Consider the following 21,154-nt stretch of genomic DNA (forward strand, 5'->3'; position numbering starts at 1 on the left):
ATAAGAATTCACACCACACTTTATTGTCCACAAAGGGTTCCAACGCAAAGTAAGTTTTACTCTCATTTAAGTTGTTGAATGCATTTACTTCAAACAGCTTAGTATCTAGATATATCAGCTTAAGTATACATCACCATTAGAGAGGCTCGGTTGTCGCCTTGCTGCACACAACTGGGGGAACTCAATCAGTCAAACTCGGATGGACCCTCTCTTCTGGGAACAGCAGAGACCAGTAACACGTGTCCGCATTACAGGTGGGTAGTCCTCCAAGTGAGTGCCAGATTCCTTTAGTCTTTTATACCTGTCTTCAAGGACAGTCAGTAGTTCCTTATCAGTGCAGCCCAGCAAAAGACCTTGGTACAAGCAGATGGATGGACCTGGCAGTTGGTCAGACTGTTCAGGATCACCAGTACTCATGCCAGGTCTGTGTGGTTAATCTTATCTACAAGCTCTCTTTGTACTGTTCTAGAGATGGCAACATAAGTTTTTTGATGGCAACATAAGTTTCTCAAACGGCTGTAGTGCTGTGTCAGCTTAATAAACAGCTGTAGTGCCGTGTCAGCTCTTAATAGCTGTGGCATAGCTGTAGCCTTCAAGCCTGTATTTAGTAATATGTGCTATGTGTGCTTATATGCTTACCGGTGCCATCTTAACTATCTATAAATGTTTGATTTGCTCAATAATGATCAGTCAAGTATTCTTAATTAATATGGAATATTATCACACCCACAGCACCTCCACACACAGCACCCCTCTTACACACACAGCACCCCACACACACACACAGCACCTCCCCCGCACAAACAGCACCCCTCTCACACACAAAGCACCTCTCCCCCCACACACAGCACCCTCTCACACACAGCACCCCCTCACACACAGCACCCCCCTCACACACAGTACCCCCCTCACACACAGTATCTCCCTCACACACAGCACCCCTCACACACAGCACTCCACACACACTCCGCACCCGTACACCCAAACACATACATTGCACCCCTCAATGCAGTATGTGTGTGTGTTTGTGTGTATGTATTCAGCAGACTGTGTGTATGCATTCAGCAGTCTGTGTCTACTCAGCAGTCTGTCTGTGTGTACTTAGCATTCTGTGTGTGTGTGTGTATTCAGCAATCTGTCTGTATGTGTATTCAGCAGTGTGTGTATTTAGCAGTCTGTATGTATTCAGCAGTCTGTGTTTGTGTATCCAGCGGACTGTGTGTACGTATTCAGCATTCTGTGTGTATGTTTGTGTGTGTGTATTCAGCGGACTGTGTGCATGTATGCAGCAGACTGTATGCATGCACTGGCATACATACCGCGGTCGCAGGGGTTGCAGCTGCGACAGGGCCCAGCCCTCCAAGGGGCCCGGCCACCCTGCGACCCGGGTATGTACACCAGTGCGGCCACAGCCACAGCCACATTTTGCCAGCCTCTTCTCCTGGCAGTGGTGTCACTTGGCGGGTGAGGGTGCATTCTCCCCTAAGCTCTCTCTGCCCAGATCCCTTGCGCGCACCGCAGTAATGCTGGAGCCGGAATATGACGTCACTCTGGAGGATCAGTGCTCCCTCACCACCTGCAGTGACCCAAAGGTAGGGAGGCTGGGGGATTAAATAAAAAAAAAATGTGAGTGTGTATGTGTAGAATATTGCATATTCTATATGTTCCTATTCAAATACATATTAAGGTGTGGTTGTCTAATGGGTTAAACAGAAAAGATGGTGTTTGCTATTCTGTACCATGAGGACTCTGGAATGTGCTGTATAGGGAGATTGGGGGTAGGGTCTTTATATGGGGAGTTTCCTTATGTGGCCAGAGTCTAAATTAAACATTATTATGATGTCATTTTGCCTATAAAGGTCAGAGGACAATAGACCATGTTCTCTTCCTCCTACGATCTGCTCTCCTTTCCTGATGTGTTCCTGAGTTGCTGATACAAAGACGACTACTTAAGATCTCTCACTCTCTGTAATGTAGTTAAGAAATACCATCTGTTAAGTATATTATTGTTTGCTGTTGAAGTAGAATAAATACATATTTATTTTATAAAGAACGTCAGATTGCATATTAGTACTTTTCATTAATATAGACGTATCTTAATGTGGCGAGCCTTTGACCAAAGAAGAAATATCTATATATAAAAGACTTATTCAACAAAATAAACACAGACCAGTTATAACAGTATGTGTGTTAGTGTTAGTGTGTGTGTGTGTGTGTGTGTGTCAGTGAGTGTGTTACTATGTGTGTGTCTGTTACTGAGTGTGTTCATTGTGTGTTAGTTTGTGTGTGTCTGTTATTGAGTGTGTCTGCTAGTGAGTGTTTTAGTTTTTGTGTGTTAGTGAGTGTGTGTCTGTTACTATGTGTGTTAGTTGTGTGTTAGTTTGTGTGTGTCTGTTATTGAGTGTGTGTCTGCTAGTGAATGTCAGTGAGTGTGTTAGTTTTTGTGTGTGTGTGTCAATGAGTGTGTTACTGTGTGTGTGTCTGTTACTGAGTGTGTTAGTTGTGTGTTAGTTTGTGTGTGTCTGTTAGTGGGTCTGTTTGGTGTCTGTTAGTGAGTGTGTGTTTGTCAGTGAGAGTGTATGTATGTCTGTCACTGAGTGTGTGTCTGTAAATGTGTGTGTCTGTTAGCTAGTGTGTATGCATCTGTTCGCGAGAGTGTGTGTGTGTGTGTGTGTGTGTCTGTTAGTGAGTGTGTGTTTGTTAGTGAGAGTGTATATGTGTTTGTCAGTGAGTGTGTATGTGGGTCTGTCACTATGAGTGTGTGTCTGTGTGTGTGTGTGTATGTGCCTGTATGTGGTCTGTATGTGTATCTCTTGGTCTGCATGGGTATCTGTTTGTCTGTATGTGTATCTGAATGTTTGTCATTAAAGGACCACTATAGTGCCAGGAAAACAAACTTGTTTTCCTGGCACTATATAGTCCTTAAGTCCCCCCACACTTGTGGCCCCCCACCCTTCTGGGCTGAAGGGGTTAAAAACCCCTTCAACACTTACCTTTCTTCAGCACCTGGGGCTCCCTTGGCTCCGGGGATCTCTCCACTTCTGAGCTCCGAATGCGCATGCGCGGCGAGAGCCGAGCGCGCATTCAAACCGCCCATAGGAAAGCATTACTCAATGCTTTCCTATGGACGTTTAGCATCTTCTCACTGTTTTTTTCACAGTGAAAATCACGGTAGCGCCTCTAGCGGCTGTCAGTGAGACAGCTACTAGAGGCTGGATTAACCCTCTGTGGAAACATAGCAGTTTCTCTGAAACTGCTATGTATTCAGCTACATGGTTAAAACTAGAGGGACCTGGCACCCAGACCACTTCATTGAGTTGAAGTGGTCTGGGTGCCTTTAGTGGTCCTTTAAGTTTATATGTATCTGCATGCACTGGCATACATAGCGCGGTCGCAGGGGTCGCAGTCCTGCGATCCCTGTGACCAGGTGCCCGCCACCATGTGTTGTTGCCCCGGCCCGCGCAGTGTAAGCGCCGAGGGGGGCCATGGATCAGTTTTCCACCGGGGCCCGATGTGTGTATGTATTCAGCAGTCAGTGTGTGAATGTGTTCAGCAGTCTGTGTGTATGTATTTTATGTATGTATTGCATTTGTTGGAGATACTAATAAATATAAGCCTAATTTTATCTATAATTAAACATTTTATTCCTGTGAGTAGGCAGGACCCTAGTGCACTGCTTTGCCCGGGGGCCCATAATGTTGTTAAGACGGCACTGCTGGGTGGGTGGGATGGAGGGCTGCGAGGGAGCACTGACTTACGTGCTGTTCCAGCACTGCTCCCACCGCAGATGCCGCCAGGAGACAGGAAATGACGTCAATCAGGCGCCACTACCTGATTGATGTCATTTCCTGTTTCCCGGCGGCATCAGTGGAGGGAGCAGTGCTGGAACAGCAGGTAAGTCAGTGCTCCCTCACGCCCACACCCCCTCACAGCAGCGGGAAGGAATCGGATGCACTAGATAGGGAGCCTGGGTGGACTTCAAACACCACCCGAACCAAAAAAAAAATTAAACATTATTTATGTGCTGGGAGGGAGAGGGGGATATACTGGGGGAAGGGGGATATGCTGGGGAGTGAAGGGAAGATGCTGAGGGGAGAGAAGAGTAAAATCTGGGGGAGAGAAGAGGAGATGCTGCGGGGAGAGAAGAGGAGATGCTGGGGGGAGAGAAGAGGAGATGCTGGGGGGAGAGAAGAGGAGATGCTGGGGGGAGAGAAGAGCGTAATCTGGGGGAGAGAAGAGAAGAAGCTGGGTGGAGGGAAGAGGAGAATCTGGGGGAGAGAAGGAGGAGATGCTGGGGAGGAAAGGAGGAGGAGATGCTGGGGGAAAAGAGGAGGAGGAGATTCTGGGGGGAGAATGGGAGAGGAGGAGATGCTGGGGGAGAAGGGCAGATGAGAATCTGGGGGAGAGGAAGAGGAGAATCTGGGGGAGAGAAGAGGAAAATCTGGGGGAGAGGAGGAGGAGATGCTGGGAAGGAGAAGGAGAGAGAAGGAGATGCTGGGATTGGAAGGAGAGAGAAGGAGATGCTGGGATTGGAAGGAGAAGGGGAGAGGAGGAGATTCTGGGGGGTGAAGGGGAGAGTTAGAGGAGAATCTGGGGGAGAGGAAGAGTAGAATCTGGGGGAGAGGAAGAGGAGAATCTGGGGGAGAAAAGGAGGAGAATCTGGGGGAGAGGAGAAGGAGATGCTGGGGGAAGAAGGGGAGAGGAGGAGGAAGAGATGCTGGAGGGAGAAGGAGATATGCTGTGGGTAGAGAAGGGAAGATGCTGGGGGGGAGAGAAGAGGAGAATTAGTTCGGACAACTGTATGAGTTGTTTTTTCTAAACTTAAGCCTTAGTATTCAGGTTTAATTGCCGTGTTGGCACTTAAAGAAAAAAAATTGGCATGCATTGCGGTTTGGGCACTCGGGTTTAGAAAGGTTCACCATCACTGCACTACATAATTAACCATTGCTATATTAAGGGTTTTTAACTATTTGACAAATAGGATTTCTTTTTAAATCTGGGGCCGGATTTAAAGTATTCAGATCTGGATTTCAGTTGTTCGGCATCATTCAGTCTGGCTGCAATCTGGACCAAGCTCATATTTTTCAGATATAACAGGAAGAGCCTTTAGATGTACTGAGTTCTGTTGGGAACAGTATTCCATTTTGAGTATTTGTTTGACGTAATAGGACACGCTTTGCCCTTTAACCTAGTTAGTAAATGCTTCAGCATGCCAATAGAAAGAAACACATTGACGGTCGTAGTTAATGATATTAGTTTTTAGAAAATTTAACACCATAGATGACATGAAACCATCCAATAGCAGAGTGAATCTGGAATTATTCTTAATGTTACAAAGTTAATTATTGCCTTCATGGAAATAATTATAGATGGGGAATAGTGACATGATAGCAGCTACTGAAATGCAAATAACATTTGAAATTTAAATATAATTGTTCCCGTATTGCTCAATTTTAGTTTAGTTTAGTTAATGTAGCCCCATGTAGCCAGAGCGCAGCTAAGCGGAAAAAGGCCTTGACAGGGGTTAGGAGGCGGGCTTAGGAGGAAGTAAGCAAGGGTTGGATTATGGGTAAATAGGATGGGCTATTTAAATGAGCAGCCATCTTAGGTGAGTCATTCTAACTTTCTACCCGGTTGAGTTTGTGTTCACCTCGGTGTGCGCGGACTTTGCTCGGTTGGAATTTTCTTTGTCTCCTCTGCAGGACCGATGGACGACGTGGAGCGATTGCTGGAGGGGATCAGGTCGGCGGCACGGCATCAGGGTGCGGACTGGCTACGGGCACAGCTCGGCCCTGCCCTAGCGGAGGCGGCGGATCGGGACGGCGATGGCGGGAGACCGGTCAGGGCCCGGAGGCCCCCGAGGAGGCTGAGCCCGAGCATGGGGCCCGGTGAAGTTGTTCCCGGTAGCAGTGGGGTTCCGGTTGCGACCGGCAGCAGGCCCGGGAGCCGCGTGGTTGAGGCCTTGCCTCCCCGCGTGCGGACGGAGCCTCGGACGAGCGCTCGGAGGCAGAAGGATTTCGTGGATGGGGGCGCTGCTGCTGTCGGGTCGGAAGTGGCCGGGCGGCCCCCTGGCGTTGCAAGACCCACGGAGGGGAGGTCCGGGCGGGCTTCCCCCCCATCGGAGAGTACCGAGGATGACGAGGCCGGAGCCGGGAGATCGCATGACCGGCCTGGGAGGCAGCAGGCAAGTGCAGGGGGCTCCGGCCGGGGCCCTCTTGGCGGGAAGGTTGTTAAGGGGAGCTCTGCCACGGAGAGAGGCGGGAGTAGGCCAGTGGGGGGTGCCCAGGCCTTAGTCCCAAGGGGGGAGGGTCCCGGGGCCCCTAAGCGCAAACGTAGGTCGAAAGGTGTGAGTTCCAGGGGCGGGGGGGGGGTCTCCAGAGGTGGCCGGGTCAGATAGCGGGTCCCCCGTAAGGGTGGCAGGTAGGTCCGGGCTGTCGGGGTCTAGTCGGAAAGGGGGTAGGGGTAAAGGGGCGGGGGGAGTAGGCGTAGGAAAGGGGGTTACGGAGGTGGCCAGTCGGAAGAAGGCAGGAGGTCGGGGACCGGGATCCTCGGTAGAGGTCGGGCGGTGGGGGGGCCCGGATTCTGAGAGTGGTAGCGATAGTCCATCACCCGTTAGGTCGCAGGGGTCCCGGGAGGCGCGGGGGAGGTCGGGTCGGCACTGCTCCCCCTCGGACAGCTCGGCAGGGGAATGTGCGGCAGCCCCTAGGTATGGTCGGCAGGGGCGGCCTACCAGTAGAGACGGGAGGAGTCGTAGCCCCAGGGGGTCCAGGGTGCCACGTGGTGGTAAAGGTCAGCGGGAGGCTTCGGTGCAGAGCAGGCGCTCCCGGGGTCGTGACGGGAGGGGTATTGATGTCCGTTACACCCTACCCAGGACTTCTTCTCCTTGTCCTAGGTCTCGGAGCCGTTCCGCCTCCTCGCAGGCTGGGCACCGGGTGGGCTCCCCGGTCGGCGAGACAGCGGCGGAAGTTCCTCTTCCTGGATGTCGGGCGATCCGCAATGCAGCCCCCGCCGTCCCGGTTTCGGGGGGCTTGGCCGGTGAGTCCAGTGGGTCACTACACTCTACCGCATTAATTACTACACTTCAGGCACTACTCCACTCATTGGGGGCGGGGGGTGACACTAGCGGCATCGGTCAGGTGTGGGCTCCGGGCGTTGGGGCTGCGGGCTCTCGGGGTGGGAACTCCACAGGGCCTAGTTCGGGCGGGGATGTGGTGTTGCCGCAGGAAGTAGGGGAGCTTGGGAGCGAGAGGGCTGAGTTGACAGGGGGCATTCCCGACGCGGCTAGACAGCACGCGTATGTGTCATTTGCGGGCCCGCTGGGGGTCCATTTGAAGCAGGAGGTAAAGGATAAAATATGGAAAGGGGAGTTTTGTGAGATCTTCTCCCTCCTCCCCTTGGAGGACTTTATAGACCTCAAGGAGGAGGATAAGAAGGACGAGAAGAAGGAGGAGGAGGAGAAAAGGAAGCGGTATCGCAAGATTCCGAAATCCTTCGGGAATTGGCTGAGGGCCTTTTGCGTACTAGCTAGCGTGCTCGGCGAGAAATCGCCGGGGTTATGCTCCTCGCTGTTTTGTTATTTGGATGGCATTTGGGAAGCGTACCGGACTTACGGAGGGTTGGCGTGGTGGCGGTACGATGAGCAGTTTAGGCAGCGGCTGGCGGCTAACCCGGGTATGCGGTGGGACCAAATGGACCTGCCGCTATGGATGAAGTTAATGATGGCGCAAAAGGCGCAGCCCTTTCAGAACTCGGCCGGCGCTAGGGGGCAGTCCGCCTCGTCGGCCGCCTTACCAAAGGGCTTATGTTGGCTCTATAATGAGGGCCAATGCAAATGGGGGACCGCCTGTCGCTTCAAACACGAGTGCTCCGGCTGCGGAGGCGCTCATGGGCTCAACCGCTGCTTCAAGAAAGGGAAGTCCAGTGGCGCCGGTGCGGCGGCCGCGGCCGGTGGAGGGGGAGCATCCGCTTCCCCTGGGCTTAACCCCAGTGAGACTAAGCGCGATGGAGCCATGGCTAAGCCGCTACGTTAACAGGGCGGACGCCGCTGTGCTCCGGGCGGGTTTTGAAAAAGGGTTTTTCATTCCGTTTCAGGAGCGGGAGGGGGGATCGGGAAGGCTGCGCAACCTGAAGTCTGTGGCTGACTTCCCGGACGTGGTTAGGGAGAAGCTGGGCAAGGAAGTCGGGCTCGGCCGCATGGCGGGCCCATTCACAGTACCTCCGCTGGGAGGCCTGCGGATTTCCCCACTCGGGGTGGTTCCCAAAAAGGAGCCGGGTAAATTTAGGCTCATTCATCATCTCTCGTACCCTAAGGGAGAGTCGGTGAATGACGGTATTCATAAGGACTTGTGCTCGGTGTCTTATGCGTCTTTCGACCGGGCGGTCGATTTGGTCCGGAGGGCCGGGCGTGGGGCTCTGATGGCGAAGGTGGATATTGAGGCCGCGTTTCGACTGCTGCCGGTCCACCGGGACTGTCATCACCTGCTGGGGTGTTTCTTCGAAGGGGACTACTTCGTGGACTTGTGCCTGCCCATGGGTTGTTCCATCTCGTGCTCCTATTTTGAGAAATTTAGCACTTTTCTCGAATGGGTGGTACGGGTGGAAGCAGGGAATCGTTTTATTGTACATTATTTAGATGATTTTCTGTGCGTGGGGCCGGCTGATTCCTTGGAATGCCTGCGCCTGCTGCGGACGGTTGAGTGGGTGGCGGGCCACTTCGGGGTTCCGCTGGCGGCGGATAAAACTGAAGGCCCGACCACGTGTCTGAGTTTCCTGGGTCTGGAGATTGACTCTGGGTTGGGTGAGTGCAGGCTGCCTCGGGATAAGCTGGACAGGCTTCGAGGGGCGGTGGCCGCTGTGGCGGGGACGCGCAAGGTTACTCTGCGGCAGCTCCAGTCTTTGATTGGGCTGCTCAATTTTGCGTGTCGGGTAATCCCGATGGGAAGGGTTTTCAGTCGCAGCCTGTCGGCTGCTACTGCGGGGGTTCGGTCTCCGCACCATTTCATCCGGGTGTCGGCGGCCATGAAGGAGGATTTGGGCATTTGGGATGCCTTCTTGCGGGATTTTAATGGGACAGTGTTGTTCAGGCAGGAGGGCCAGTCATCGGCCGAGCTTGAGCTTTTCACGGATGCTTCGGGCAGTGTGGGTTTTGGGGCATTCTTTGGTGGCTGCTGGTGTGCGGAGAGGTGGCCGGACTCTTGGGGTTCGAGCCCTCTTATGCGCAACTTGGCTTTCCTTGAGTTATTCCCGTTAGTGGTTGCGATGGCACTATGGGGCGACAGGCTGCGTAATCGGAAAGTGGTCTTTTTCTCAGATAACATGGCGGTGGTTCACGCGGTGAATCGTCAGTCTGCGGCCTCGAGGCCGGTGGTTAGGCTGCTTAGGCGATTGGTGTTGCTGTGTATGTCTCGGAATGTTGTTTTTCGCGCGCGGCATGTTCCCGGTTATTTGAATGAGGTGGCTGACGCTCTGTCTCGTTTTCAGTGGTCCCGATTCTGGCTGGTGGCGCCGGGGGCTTCGAAGGACGGGCAGGCTTGCCCGGACGAGATTTGGCAGCTGGGAACATCCTGCTTGGAGGACTTGTGAAGGCTTCTCTGGCACCGGCCACTTGGGCCTCGTACAATAAGGTTTGGGGCCTGTGGGAGCGGTCGCTGGACGGGCTGGCCATGGACAGCGGGGAGGCCCTGCGGGATGCTTTCCTGTGGTACACTTGTCAGTTGCTGGCGAAAAGGGCGTCGCCTGCCATGGTGGACAGGTCCATGGCGGCAATGGCGTTTTGGTTCAGATGGCATGGGAAGGAGGACTTTACTAAGACCTTCATTATCAGGCAGGCCCTGAAGGGATATCGCAAGGGACGCAGGTCGCCGGATACCAGGCCCCCGGTGTCAGTCCGACTACTGGGGGATTTGGTGGGTTTGTTGCCCGAACTCTGTTTCGATGGGTTCAAGGCTTCTCTGTTTAAGGTGGCGTTTATTTTGGCGTTTTTTGGGGCATTTCGAATTGGGGAATTGGTAAGCGCTAATAAGATGGTGCAGGGGGGCTTGCAATTTTCAGGGGTTCGTGTCTTAGATGGGAAGGTGGTGGTGCACCTTGGCAGGTCCAAAACGGATGTCCGCGGCGTGGGCCGGGACGTGGCACTGGGGGCCTTGCCGGGCTCGGCTTTGTGCCCGTTGGCTGCTACGACTGAGTACCTGGCGCGGAGGCCGGTGATGGGGGGTTCCCTGTTGGTGCATGCCGACGGATCCGCCCTCTCCCGGTTTCAGTTCACGAAAGTTTTTCGGTTGGGCTTGGGGAAGTTAGGGCTTCGTGCCGAAAGATTTGGAACACACTCGTTCCGTATTGGGGCTGCCACGGAGGCGGCTCGATTGGGATTGGGGGACGAGGTGGTAAAACGGATCGGGAGGTGGGAATCAGTAAGATTCCGTTCCTATGTCCGATTGGGTCTGTTGGAATAATAGATTTGGGGACCGTTTTATGCAAAAAAAAAACAAAAAAAAACAAAAAAAAACAAACAAACAAACTGTATATATGTTGGGGTTGAGCGACTTGTACCGGGCTGTACTGTAACGGTTCTCTGTGTTGTTTGGGCTGGGGTGGGGGTCTCTGTCGGACTTCCCTCATCATTTGTTTTTTCCCCCCAGGGCGTGAGGCATGGATCGTGGGCCATTCGTTTGTCTTCTGGGCCGAGAGGAGGGCCGCAGCTCGAGCGCAAGGCCAGCAGCTGGGTTTTCCGAGGGACCAGTTGGCAGTTCGCTGGTTTGGGTATCGGGGTTTCTGCTGGGGGGATGTTTGTGGTAAACTGTTCGGGATGCTGGCGGCGGGATACGCGCCAGACTTACTGGTCTTGCATATTGGGGGTAACGACCTGGGTCTTACGCCGCAACGGCGGCTCGTGAAGTGGATGAAGCAGGACATCAATAAGTTGAGGGGCCTGCTTCCGGGGGTCATGTTGGTTTGGTCGGAGATTGTCCCGAGGCGCCGGTGGCGGCACGCTCGGGATCCGTTAGCTATGGATAGGTGCAGGAAGAAGGTGAATAGCTTGATGGCAAGCTTTGTGCGGAAGGTTGGGGGCGTGGTAGTAAGGCACTCTGAGCTGGAGGAAGGGTTGCCAGGATACTACCGCTCGGATGGTGTTCACCTCTCTGAGGTTGGTTTGGACCTGCTCAACTTGGGTTGGCAGGATGGTATCCGGATGGCTCTGTTTCTTCGGGGTGGCGGAGCTCAGACAGCTTAAGGAGTCAAGGTCTGAGCTTGTGGCGGGACGGGGAGCCGAAGGAGAGAAAATAGGCTCCCCTGGATGAACGTGAGGTGGAATAACAGATTGTGGTCATCGGTGGTTGAGAGGTTTCGAGTCCTGGAGGTGACTCAGAACCTGGTGGGGCAGGGGTATCCGGGTATACCCCTGCCGTGGTTAATGGTTGGTTGGTACTTTGGAATGTTGGTGTATGTGATAAATATGTTATAAACATGTATAGGTGTTATTATATGGGGGTCATTGCCTTTTGTATGGTAGCCGAAGGAACAGGATGCCAGGGGGCGGAGTATGGGGGGCAATGACCCATGTTTAATATGTTAATTTATTATTGTTATTATTATTATTATTATTATTATTATTATTATTATTATTATTATTATAATTATTGGTTAATAAAGCTGTGGACAAATTTCCCCATAATACTTAGTGTCTGTGTGTTATTGGGTTAGGTTATGGGGGTGGTTTGTCCTGGATTCCGACTGCCCAAATGGCGACTATACACCTGTCATGTAGCCCCATGTAGCCAGAGCGCAGCTAAGCGGAAAAAGGCCTTGACAGGGGTTAGGAGGCGGGCTTAGGAGGAAGTAAGCAAGGGTTGGATTATGGGTAAATAGGATGGGCTATTTAAATGAGCAGCCATCTTAGGTGAGTCATTCTAACTTTCTACCCGGTTGAGTTTGTCCCACCCACCCTCCCTTTGTTTGTTATGTGTTTGTTTTAACCCGTTTCTTTCACAGCGGCGGGACGGGGAGCCGAAGGAGAGAAAATAGGCTCCCCTGGATGAACGTGAGGTGGAATAACAGATTGTGGTCATCGGTGGTTGAGAGGTTTCGAGTCCTGGAGGTGACTCAGAACCTGGTGGGGCAGGGGTATCCGGGTATACCCCTGCCGTGGTTAATGGTTGGTTGGTACTTTGGAATGTTGGTGTATGTGATAAATATGTTATAAACATGTATAGGTGTTATTATATGGGGGTCATTGCCTTTTGTATGGTAGCCGAAGGAACAGGATGCCAGGGGCGGAGTATGGGGGGCAATGACCCATGTTTAATATGTTAATTTATTATTGTTATTATTATTATTATTATTATTATTATTATTATAATTATTGGTTAATAAAGCTGTGGACAAATTTCCCCATAATACTTAGTGTCTGTGTGTTATTGGGTTAGGTTATGGGGGTGGTTTGTCCTGGATTCCGACTGCCCAAATGGCGACTATACACCTGTCATGTATGATTTTTAAAGAGATGTCAAGTCCAATACTCTTCTCTAAGGGTTTGTGTTCCAACTAATAGCTAATGGGCATCATGGATATAGAGTCAAAACAAAGCTTGAAAATCCCTCTTTTTTAATGGGATTTCTTTCATAGACTGTGTGTACAATGTGTTCCCAACTGCTAAAATAAAGTTGGATTATCATTCAAGGTGGGCATATTAGGCAAATGTTGAACTTGAACAACCAGACCACTCAACAAATCTGTTACAGACCCAATACTGAACCATACCACTATTTCCCCAATAGATTTACAGTGGGTAAATTAAGTAGTTCTGGTGAAGGTTTTGCAAAAAGTAGTTGGATAAAGATTAATTGAATGATTGGGGGCCAAGCAGATGTCTAAGCTCCTTTCCTATCACAGGGGCTGTGGGAAGGTAAATTATTACTGTATAGGTACTCTATTGGGGATTACTCATTACTTAAAGCATCACTATAATCTACATATAAAAGCAAGAAAGACAGGTCCCCTAGCCTTCTTCCTTGCTTTTATATGAACATCCCCTTATTAAAAATAATTTTTGATTCCTTTTTATGATATAAACTTACCTCCGTTCCAGCGCCGAGATTCCGATCATGCCGCACCCCCTTTTTTGTCAAAATGACAAAGTAGCAGGGCTCAATCAGACGCTTCTCTTAGAGAAGCGTCATAGTGATCTGTTGCGCATGCGCGGCTTCGCGTTGCACCAACCATGTTCTTCATAGAGCGGCACTGAATGCCGCTCTATGAATGAACACAGCATTCTACAGCGCATGTGTGTGGTATGCGAGCTTGCTTTCTATGCCCGCCCCCCGCCTACCGCAACACTCCTCAGCCCAAACTTTGTGTGTTTGTATAGAAACACTATATATAGAGATCTCTCTATATATAGTGTTTGTATACAAAACACAAAAAGTAAAAATTGCATCATCCCTCCCTATCCATCCATCCCTCCCTATCCATCCATCTATCCCTCCCTATCCATCCATCCCTCCCTATCCTCACCCACACTCAGTCACCCATCCACACTCAGCCACCCACCCACACTCACTCACCCACACCCACATGCACATACTCACCCACACCCACACAATCACTCACCCACACTCAGTCACTCACCCACCCACCCACACTCACAAAATAAGTTTATTTACAGTTTGGATCCTCCCTTCCTGCTCGGTCTCCGGTCTTCAGCCGGTCAGCTTGAGCCGACGCTGTGTGCAGGATATCTTATCTCCCACACTGTCGGCTCTCATCACTGACAGGCTCCAGGGCTACTACAGGACATAGGAGGTGCATTCACAGTATCTCCTGTCTGCTGATAGCACATTTGATGTCTTCACCGAGGCGTGAAGACGTCAAACGTAAAGATAAATGCGAATTGTGCATTCATCAACTCGGAAATGTTCCAACTGGAGGTGTTCCTAGCTTCCAATGTAAACAATGTATTTTCTCAGAAAATAGTGTTTACATGAGAAGCTGCAGGGAGCTATAGTTCTCACCTGAACAACCTTGTTCAAAATTGACAGAATTTAACAAAATTGACTGAATTTCAAGCAGACTTGCACTTCCAATACATGCTAAAGGTAAATGCAGATTGATGACCTTGATGGCCAAAAACACTGCAGCATAGCATAGTTCATCATACCAGTTTTGTTAGCATTTCTGTTCAGAATGTTTACCTAAATTATTTAGGAAATTCCAACTTCATAGTTACATAGCTGTGAAGAGACTTGCGTCCATCAAGTTCAGCATTCCTCACAAATGTTTTTGCTGTTGATCCAAAAGAAGGCAAAAAACCCAGTCTGAAGCGCTTCCAATTTTGCAACAAACAAGGAAAAAATTCCTTCTTGACCCCAAAATAGCAGTCAGATGTCTCCTTGGATCAATCAGATATTACCCCACTAATTATATCCCTGTATGTTATGTTTTTGCAAGTATTTATCCAATTGCAGTTTAAACATCTGTATGGACTCTGATAAAACCACATCTTCAGGCAGAGAATTCCATATCCTTATTGCTCTTACTGTAAAAAAAAAAACAACCTTTTCTTTGCATTAGATGAAATCTCCTTTCTTCAAGCCTAAATGTGTGACCTTGTGTCCTATGTATAGCCCCGTTTATGAATAGATTTCTAGAAAATGGTTTGTACTGGCCCCAAATATATTTGTATAATGTTATCATATCCCCTCTGAGGCGCTGTTTTTCCAAACTAAAGAGATTTACATTTTTTAACCTTTCTTTGTAACTAAAATGCTCCATTCCTTTTATCAATTTTGTTGCTCATCTCTGCACTTTTTCTAGTGCCATGATATCCTTCTTTAGAACAGATGCCCAAAATTCCACAGAATAATCAAGGTGTTGTCTTACCAGTGATTTATCAAGAGGCAAAATTATATTTTCATCCCGAGAATTTTATACATGACAAAACCTTCCTGTAATAGGAAAAGCTGTCTGATTTAGACAGTTCTTTATGTCACAGGAAAGTTAAGTTGTGTTAGATTGCAAACACTTGGGACCATTTCATGCGTGTTCTGGTAAGCATCCCTCTGTATGGAGAATTGTGTAGCTCCAGGCACCAGGAAAGGTACCTTACAGCTGGACATGGTAATTACCCAGCACAGTGTGATGGTAATAGTAGAAGTGACTGTTACTGAGAACAGAGTAGGAGCAGGAAATGAGAGATGACTCATCCTACTCCACCTGAGGTGAGTAATAAGCTCAGCTGCAGACTTACAGGTATGAACTTCCAGTCACACCTGCAACCTTTGTGATGCCAGAAGTTCTGCCACTGAGGAAACTCTGCTCAAATAGTGTCCTTGGCTTCTCAAGGTTAGTGAGGGGTTGGCAGTCTCCCATACACCCTATGTGCCATGGATGACACGTGTGCCAACGCACTTGTGTTCGCCCTCTTTAGCCTCCACCCACGGACTTCTGGTGATGGCAGTATAATGTTCCAGCCAATCTGATTTTTCATCCAACTGCCTGGATGAAAAAATATATATATATATTTGGTGGTCCAGGCCAACTCCAGACCAACTCCTTGGTTTTTGCACCCCTCCCTGTTACAGGTGCCTCATTCCAGGACCCTATTTAGCCTTGACTTGCAGAGAGTCCCAGTAAGGAAGTATTTCCCAAGTAAGTGGATTAATCTCATAAGAGCAAGCATTAGGCTGCTACTAGGATAGGACCTGCCGAATATGGGGTACTTTGATGTAGTTGGCAGGCTTATACAATGTATGATCATATAATGTAACTAAACCCCCATCATTTTTTGCCTAGGTGAGGTGTTTTTAAATAAAACTATTACAATCTCTAAGATTTGAAATCACTGTTTAGTTAATAAGCGAGTGCTTTTTTTGATCCTGATGAAAGTCCTCTATGTAGGACTGAAAGTCCTCTATGTAGGACTGAAACGTTGATTGTCTTTTAATTATTCATTAATACATTTTTGACTTTTATTCGTGAGTGCTGCAACCTACTTTGGATACATGGATTCTACTAGCCATGACTTGTTAGCACCCGGTTTCAAGGGACCCTGAGCGTGAGTGCAGGAATACTTTATATTCTTTTTTATATTTTATATATATATATATATATATATATATATATATATATATATAGAAGGCGTATGCCTGAAATTGTGGGAGGGATTTTATGGCTATTTAAACCAAGCAAATCCCCTTACTCACCTGTCTGCGACGATTTCGGAAATTCGCTTTCATTTCCGTTTTCACAGACCTCTGACGTCAATCTGCCGCGACGCTCGTACGCAGCCCGCCGGTTTTCGTGAGTATCTTTTATCCGCATGGAGGCCGTTCGGCGGTTCGCCCAAACTGTGAGTCCATTCGAATTTATCTTCCTTTTCCACGTACGCTCCGTTCGCATTTTAATTCCACGACGTGAATTGCTCCGTTTAGCTTCCCGCACCACCATATCATTTTTACATGACAGGTGCTCTTTAAAGTTGTGATGCCCCTTCTACATTTATGTTATATGTTCTCTTATATTGCTGTTTCTTTAGCCCGCTAAATGTCAGTGACGTCCCCCCCACGGTACATTGCACGTTAATCCATAGAATTTCACACATACCCACGGTCAATGGATTAGAGTTAGTTGTCAGTGTATCAATAATACAACACAGTTTGGGCTGCTTTGTGTTTAAATGTACCCAAGCAACAGAGAGCAAACGTCCACCAAATTAAATAAGAAGGGTATTATATGGTTATTTTTTTTTATTTTTTTTTTTTTTATTGAAACGGAGGTACTTTAACACCAATTGATTACAGTTAAAGGGCAGTTAAATTTCGTCTAATACGCTGTACCTGTTCTATAAAGTACCCCTAGCAATGGGTTAGCGATGCAAAGGGTTATTTCAGTAATTCATTGGCTGCACCACAAGGATTAGTTCTAATTGTATTAATCATTTAACCCTCCACCACCCAGCCCCCATTATTAACTCATCCCTGCACACACAGATAGACAAGCTTTTTAAAGGACCTGGGGTGCTCATTATAATATATACAGCCCTCTAGCTGTGTCTTCAATTGCATATGGGCACGTTTTATGAATGTGTTCTGCGCATTGTTTGTGCACTGCATAGATATTCACCTTTTATACTAACTAATTCCTTATACCAGAGATTTTACACTGGATGCTGTGCTCCTTCAACTCCTATAAACCTCAGCACGCCCACCGCTGGCAGGGAATTCTGGTTAAATTCAATAGCATCTGGTGCGTGCAGCTTGACACCCCCATGTCTTATTAATCTCTCCATTACTGACATGATTCCAGGTAGACGCTGAAGCCATTATCGTTGCACTACAGCTCACTTCTGCCTCTACCCAAGTTTACCATTTCGTCCACAGTTTTGATTTTATTTCCCTCTGTTCAGGGCTGCATTACACAAATTGCATAATTAAAGCTCTCTACACACAAAAAAAAAAAAAAAAAAAAAAAATTATAATGATATAATGATTCCGTGTTTATATTAATACATTATCCCTGACGTTCACGTACGCATTCATACGCAGATATGTACACTGATATACAGATATACAGGGACACGCATTGGCGGTTTCGGAAATTTGCCTGCTCGTTTGCTTATGGCTGAATTTTTGGTTAATTGGCTATTCTGACTTTCTTTCACCTGCTCATCGTTGTGAGGGTCTTCTAAGCGATGTGGGTACACAGCACGCGGTGCGTTGTCTCTACCAGCCCTAATTCATCCTCAGTCAGTGCGGCAATTTGCGTTACGTGTAATACCCGGCGTACTCCTGCGCAGGCAAGCACGCACGTCACTGGGCAAATGCATCTACTTTCACATTGCAGTTCTGGTGAGCGTGCCTCGGCTACGGCAAGTACGCGTTTATACAATACTACGAACAAGATCTGCATATATTTATACATATAAATAACGAAAGATATACACGTCTATTCGTATTGCATTTCGAATCGAGGCCACGGTCTGGCACCACGAGCCCCGGGGGCCATACATACGATCATACACGCATCCTAGTTCATACGTCCCCGACCATCCGGACCCCACATGCTCACCGGGCACTCCGGTTTCGGTCAAACCATACGATCCTAACTCTTTGCTACCCACGTTTCGTTCTGTAGTATGTCCTCTCTCACTAACTACCCTTCCATCTTAGTTAGCAACTGCTGGCTGTTAGGTTCCTAGGTGTCCACTAGTTGTTATTCTCCCCGGCTTCTTCGCCATAGGTTAGTGGTCCCGCGAGGCCAACACCCATCCTCATACTCGGAGGTACTATGCCCCTCGGGCCAAATCATAGTTAGTCGCCTCGCATTGTGGCATAGAGAGGGCCTCATCCGTCACTCCCATTCTATCTTATGTTTAACTGTCACCGAGAGGCCGACACCCCGCCACCTCATTCAGTGGCCACGCTACCCCCTCGCCCCAATGCATAGATAGAGCCTCTCAAGCCGCTTGGCAACTAGCAGGGCCTCACCTGTCACCAACCTAGTGTAATCGTTTCGCCGCATTGCGGCACTAGCTAGTCAGCCAGCACGCACGCACTCACGCTCGCACTCCTAGTAAGCTGGGGGGGGGGGGCGGCACACCCCAGACCCGTCAAGCATAGTCACTATGTTTTAGATCCCTTAACCGCTTCAGGTATCCTAGCGCTTTATTTCCCGCCTTAGGTTCGATCGTGCGTTACATACTCCTACATTGATGCAAAATGGTATTTCAGAACTATCGTACTCGGCTACTCCGGTGCTTTCAATACGTTATCTCTTACGGGCAATGGGTCTGCTAGACGCTTAGTGCTAGCTGTTCGAGGTTACCTGTGTATATATGGTTGTATATATTTATACATACATATATATGTTACCCCAACCTGTCGCTCACTGGCGATCCTTAGGTACCACGTACACTACGTGCCCAGTCCAAGCTTGGAAACTCCAAGACCAGCGGTTCCTCCAACAACATGTTTCGGGCATTTCTTGCTTATATTCAGTCGAATTGGTATGTTGGGTCTCACGTTGCCCTCCGCATTGCACGTCGTACAGATTTGGCCTCGTATCGGACCATCGTCGGGTCCTCCAGGCGCTGACGTGACGTACAGTGACTGCTTCCGGACTCATGTATCACGGATATACCGTTTATTTCTTCACAACGTTTTGGGGGCACTTTGGTTCGCTGAGTTCTCAATTACCGTTTATCGACTCATACTATCACTCAGTTTTCACGTCGGCGTAGCTTATACGACCTATGCAGGACAAGCTTTAGCGATCTGATCGGACCGGGTGAACGGAATTCCCACCTGTTTCATATCGAACACGAGGCATCACTCCGCCTTCTTTTTGGCCAAACAAATACCATTCGGATCCTTAATCTACTAATTAGGGACTTGTCTGCACGCCTGACGTTCACAGGGTCCTCCATGCGCAGTCAATTCATTTATCACGCATTTGTCGTCGTTCACGCTTCTCTTTATGTAAGCTTAAGTAGTCCATAGGGAGTTACTTTCGGTCATGCTGGATGTTTTAATTTAAGGCGTGACACCTTATGCATCCTGTTGTACGATCTTTCACGATCTCATGCCTACCAAGTAGCTGCTATAGGGTACTTGCTATACGAACACATATCGTCTTCAAATTTTGTCAAAGCTCCTCTTCAGGTTCCTCTCTCGTGCAAACATTTCCCTACGGTGGGTCACGGTTTTGCATTCTATTCTTCGATTCTCGTCACGGCAGTTTCTTCAGGCGCCTGTTACAGTCCTTTTTCGCTATGGTTTAATGCAGGTAATCGCACGTGTTCGGTCAGGTTAACGCTTTTCCACAAGAGGTTAATACCCTGCCGCGCTTAGATGGTACAAGTCCACATGGCCTAAATCGTAGGTAGGGCTTCTCTCAAACACAGGGCTACTGGCACGGCCTCAACTCTTACGGGATAGTCCTTATCTTCACCTATTGGTTCCCATTAGCTAGCAGCTCTACTACACGAGAAAGCTCAATGAGCTTCTGAGTTTCGCATAATTTAAACCTATTACGTTTCCTTCCTCCTCACAGCATGCTACAAGAACTAGCTCCAGGTATCGTATTATCTTTAATAAACGCTAACCCTGACGTCTCAAGTTCCCCTGCAGTTTCCTCCGCTTTAGCCACTTCCGAAGTCCTGAAGTCGGACCTTGCTTAAACGTAACGGTTGAGATAAAGAACACACAGTCCAGATTTCCTCTGCAGGTCAAAAAAGGTATCAATCATGCCTGTAGTTAGAGTCTATGCAGGTAAGATTTGTCCACTAATACTAAGCAAACGTACTCTACGGCTTACGATATGTGTATGTACTGTATGTGGTTCTAGATGCTAAATGCGTTCCGATTATAATGGTTGCTCGTACAATTTTTGCCACATCTCTCAAACAGTTCATGCCATACATTCGCTCCTTGTTTGTTAGTCTTGGCCTCCATCCGAAGTTCCTTCTTGGTACATTCATTCTGTGTTAGGGCCGCCACAGCAGCCTCAAGTCATCCAGTTCCAACTCATCTTGTAGAGAAGATGGGTCGCTGGAAGTCCTCGGCATACAACCGGTTCATTCCAAATCCAGAAAGAAATCAGGCTCGCTTTCTATAATATGTCTAAATGTTTTGTTATGTTTAATAAATGTCACACACTTTTTGGCCCTCTTTTGCAGGCCTAACCTCACGTCGGTTTCGGCACACCTCAACCGACTTTCATATATTAAATTACACACAGTTTAATGTGCGCCCCTTCCATAATCCCGTACACAAATAGAAGGCGTATGCCTGAAATTGTGGGAGGGATTTTATGGCTATTTAAACCCAGCAAATCCCCTTACTCACCTGTCTGCGACGATTTCGGAAATTCCCTCCCACCACACCCTCTTCATATATCATTATACCTGGGTGGGCCCTCTTTTGCAGGCCTAACCTCACGTCGGTTTCGGCACACCTCAACCGACTTTCATATATTAAATTACACACAGTTTAATGTGCGCCCCTTCCATAATCCCGTACACAAATATATATATTTAACTCATACAAGATCCAGCGTAATCACTCATTCACTAAACAACAGTTTCAAAACTCACAAATTGTAATAGTTTTATTTAAAAGCACCTAACCCAGATACAAATAATGGGTGTTTACTTACAGTATAT

This window comes from Pelobates fuscus, chromosome 1, assembly GCF_036172605.1.
Source record: "Pelobates fuscus isolate aPelFus1 chromosome 1, aPelFus1.pri, whole genome shotgun sequence".
Lineage (NCBI taxonomy): Eukaryota > Metazoa > Chordata > Amphibia > Anura > Pelobatidae > Pelobates > Pelobates fuscus.